The sequence below is a fragment of the Alligator sinensis genome, unplaced genomic scaffold, assembly GCF_000455745.1.
Source record: "Alligator sinensis unplaced genomic scaffold, ASM45574v1 scaffold1083_1, whole genome shotgun sequence".
In the NCBI taxonomy this organism is placed as follows: domain Eukaryota; kingdom Metazoa; phylum Chordata; order Crocodylia; family Alligatoridae; genus Alligator; species Alligator sinensis.
The window spans coordinates 935970-940488 of NW_005842644.1; the positions used below are offsets into that span (position 1 = coordinate 935970).

The following is a 4519-nucleotide window of genomic DNA, read 5'->3' on the forward strand; positions in this document are numbered from 1 at the left end:
GTCACGGTCGGCAGGGCTAACCGGACCTTATCGTGCATCCACAGGTGCATCTCGAGCAGGTCCAAGGAGGTGATCCTCCCCCTCTACGCAACACTGGTCAGGCCACAGCTGGAGTACTGCGTCCAGTTCTGGGCACCCCACTTCAAGAGGGATGTGGACAACATGGAGAGGGTCCAGAGGAGGCCACTCGCATGATCCGGGGACAACAGGGCAGGCCCTACGAGGAGAGGCTATGGGACCTGAACCTGTTCAGCCTCCACAAGAGAAGGCTGAGGGGGGACCTGGTGACCATCTATAAACTCACTAGGGAGGACCAGAAGGGTTTGGGGGAGACCTTGCTTCCCTTAGTGCCCCCCGGGATAACAAGGAATAACGGCCACAAGTTGTTGCAGAGTAGGTTTAGATTAGACATCCGTAGGAACTACTTCACAGTCAGGGCGAGTAGTATATAGGCTCTCTGCCCTTCAATGCAAATGTGACAGGTGGGCAGGACTGGAAGTCCTGCCCCTTTGCCCCGCCCCTTTCCCCTTTTATGGTGTGTGACGTCACCCCCCCCCTGCGGACATGGTGCATGACATCAGCATTAAAATGGGGTTGGGGTGTATATCTTTTGCTGTTCTTGGTGGGAGCCTGGGGAAGGTGAGGTTGTAAAACACAACAACAGTTTTCGACATCTAATGTATTTTAGCATTTGCTTTAGTGTCTTGGATCTCTAATCACATACAGAAGGGTTTTTTGTAAAGATAAAACAATGAGACTTAATGGTCACTAGAAATGATAACAATCCTTCTTAGGAGAAGGGGTAACAAAATAAACAAGTAAAATATTGTAAAAGTTTCAATGGAAATAAAGACTGAATTTAAAAATATATATTCTCACAGCTTTTGTATGGTATGGGTGGGGTGATGTGGGGGTTCTTGCATTATAAAGATAAAACAGACCTCAAAAAAAAAAAAAATGACCATCAGTTATCTCTTACCAAAAGGCCTGCTGTAAAGATAAGGCTGACAAGGCATAATGGTCACTGGATATGATAAGAAACACTTCTTTCTTAGAAAAAGGTTTAACAAAATAAACTAATAAAATATTATAAAAGTTTTTAATAGAAATAAAGACTGAATTTAAAAACATATATTCTCACAGACTGTGTTATGGTATAGGGGTGATGGGGGCGTATCATAAAGAGAAAAAAAAAAAGCGGCCTGGTGTGTCCAGATCGCCACATTTTTTAAGACTAAAGGGGTGGGTTGTCTTTTAGTGCTGACTATTTTTAATACAGTTATATTTAACTTTATACATGCACTATTTTCCTTAATCTATTATTTAATTTTTTAATACAGAGGACTTACTTATTGTATCATTTCATTTATATTACAGAGAGCGCTTATCAGGTGGGGAAGCCCCAGGCCATTTTACCACAATAAGGTAAAAATTATTTTACAAGGATTGGGTTATTTGTGGCAGTGTTGCTATAATCACACTAAGTTATAACAACTGTTTGTTTGCAACCAGAACCTCTTCTTCTAAAATAGAAAAGCAGAACAAGCACATACAGTCATGTTTTTATCCATTAGTAAAAGGTAATTTTTCGGAAATCAGCTTCTGAAACTTTGTGTTTCCTGTGGGAGAAGCTGTGTGTAGGGGTGAAGCAAATGTTAAATGTGCAGTGTGTGAGGCAAGTGGATTCTCAATGCTGAGATGTAAATTTTATATTTCCTAAGTGATCACACACACCACTCCCGAAGAAGAGCGGGGGCCTGGGCAGAGACCTCTAAAAGCACAAGCAAAAAAACCCCCAAACCCCGAAATGCACAGCCTGCAGATCATAACACCCAAGGATGGAAGACCGACGGGACAGAACAGAAGGGTACGATCCCTCAGAGGAAAACAAGGCACATACCTCTGCGAGAGTCAGGTGTAAAAAGACTAGGATGCACACCCCCAAAACAGGTGATCTGAACCCCGTGAATATGAAACCCAGGACTGATTGCTCACACAATTTACAAAAAGAGGAGAGTCTTTCTCCTTTTTTGAAAGATCATAATTATTGTGAAAAAAAAAGCTTCCTGTTGAACTGTGCTTCCTTGAAAATTAATGAATTTTATATACTGCTACCAAAATAGAATTGAAAATTTGACCAATATTTTCTTTGTTATTGCAGCATTGAGAATCAAGCCATATGCGTAGGGGTTTTCACATATAATTCTCCTGACCATGAATGTAAGAAACGCCACGGTTCAGGAGACGGCTGTTGCTACCAGTGAGGACTGAGTTGTAGATAACCAGCAGCACTGGAAAGAGTACAGGCGTGAAATCAAGCTGTTTATATAGATGCTGAACTACAGTTGTTGGCACTCCCTTCAGGTACCAACATCTGAGAGTTTGGATTTTACAGAACTTTGTTTTTCTTGACCATGAATGTAAGAAACGCCACGGTTCAGGAGACGGCTGTTGCTACCAGTGAGGACTGAGTTGTAGATAACCAGCAGCACTGGAAAGAGTACAGGCGTGAAATCAAGCTGTTTATATAGATGCTGAACTACAGTTGTTGGCACTCCCTTCAGGTACCAACATCTGAGAGTTTGGATTTTACAGAACTTTGTTTTTCTTAAAGTTGGCAATTTTCAAAATTCCTTGCCTCAGCCATGAAATGATTGCTTAAACCTGTTCAACAGGAAGCTAGGTACCAAGCAATGTACACTTCACTGAAGTCCTCTTGGTATTTCTTGGTGAGCAAAACTCACCCCTATGCCAAGTCCTAAACATTATTTAGAGATCTTCTTGAGCACAACAGTGAGTTTACATAGTGCTGGGCCTATCCATAAGGGACAGATTCAGCCTAAGTCATTTAACTAGCTTCAGGGCCAGCCCTTAATTCTTTTCTTTAATAGTAGCAGTGGTGGTAATGACTTATTTATTAGCATCACAAGAAAGCAAGAAGTAACAAAAGTCTCCATTATTCTTAATTCTCATTCAGTCACATGCTTCTGAAATACATGGGTACCAGCTACAAACAAGTGATGGCCTCTGAAGAGCTTTAATTTTCCTAGGATTCACTTATTTCCAAGTCAGTCTTTTGCAGTCACCCTTTTAAAAGAAAGTATAATGACAACCTAAAGGCACGTTTATAAAAATCAATCCTTAGACTGCCTTCTTGTGCTTAAATCACACTCAAAGACTCGCACCAGTTACACACTTTGTTTTTGACCAGGTCATTGTAAAAAAAAAAAATGACTATGGGCACATTTTGCAAACACACCTAGTTGACTTTGAAACTTTGAAGCTTATGTCCCACTGACTTTTATTGAGATTCAGGTGTTTTTAAAAGTTCTACCGTATTACCATGGTAAATACAATAAGACATCTTCAGCTGGACTCAGCAGAGCTTTCCTGACAAACAGCTTAGAAATCTGAACCAAACACTCCTGCAACTAGCACTGAAGGCACAGGAACAACACAAGTGCAAAAGGTAGCAGCCATGGTACTGGTGCAGAGTTGAGGATGAATACATCTTTAACACCTTCCTGCTCTTTACCTTCCTGTGTTGTGACATCAGCAACAAGGCTGGCATCATAGTGAACTTGAGGATTATTCTTTAAACACCAGACATACAAGCTTGATGCCACCAGATGAAATTGGTGGGGATATCTGGTAGGAAAATCCCTTTGAACAATAGTTCAGTAGCACTGGAAAGAGACCTCAAATTCATTAACAGAGAGAGAGAAGGTGGAGTGTCCCCAGGGCTAGGCAAGGTGTATACTCTTAAGTTGGCCAAGAAAGGGGCAAAAGGAATACAGTTATCAAAGCTAACTCTTGGGAGGCCTTCAAAATATTTGAAGGGGGCTGTACACATTTTCAAGAATAAAAGGATGCAGTCTAAACTAAGCTCGAGATAAGGAGTGAACTTACCACTCTACCCGGTGGCTTCACTTTTGCCCTCCAGTGCAACAGATGTGGAAGGAGAATGGACATTGATGCTGACGCTAGCATCACAACACAGACAGACATCGAATGGGCATGGAAAAGCAGCTCAATATCTATGAAGTACGTGGCTTGGAATCAGATGAGGTGGTATGACAACAGCGAGACAGTGCCTTGAAACTTCAGGGACTGCGTTTGTGAACAAAGTTTTTTCTGAACAGCATTTCTGTTTGTTACATCTTCCTTAACGTGGGAGGGGAAGGAATCGTTGCTTCTTTTTTTAGATGTACATATTTTTCTAACTGCTTGTTTATGTTTAAATGCAGAGGTACCATTTATTTTAGGGCCATGGCTGGTTCCATGGTGAATACCTTCAGGTAAAAAAATCTTTTTGGGGTTGTGGGGCAATTTTGTTTAATCATTTACACAAATGTAATAGAGCAGAACTTGACTTTCTCACTCTAGCATTTTGCACAGGTGCCAGGCACATGTCCAGAAGGGCAGTTGTGATGTTAGCTCTGAGAACTGGTGGTATGTTAATGTGGCTATCTTTTCCATGCAGGCCTTTTGGTAAGAGAGGTCACCTTTTTTTTTTTTG

At 41.4% G+C, this 4519-nt stretch overlaps 1 long non-coding RNA gene across 1 annotated transcript; it reads left to right on the top strand.

Annotated features, from left to right (window-relative positions):
- The first annotated feature begins 1377 nt into the window (after positions 1–1377).
- Positions 1378–3961, top strand: LOC102388543. The gene is made up of 3 exons (XR_324945.1): positions 1378–1425; positions 1722–1950; positions 3944–3961. It is a non-coding gene; the product is annotated as an uncharacterized LOC102388543 (long non-coding RNA).
- Positions 3962–4519: the final 558 nt, after the last annotated feature.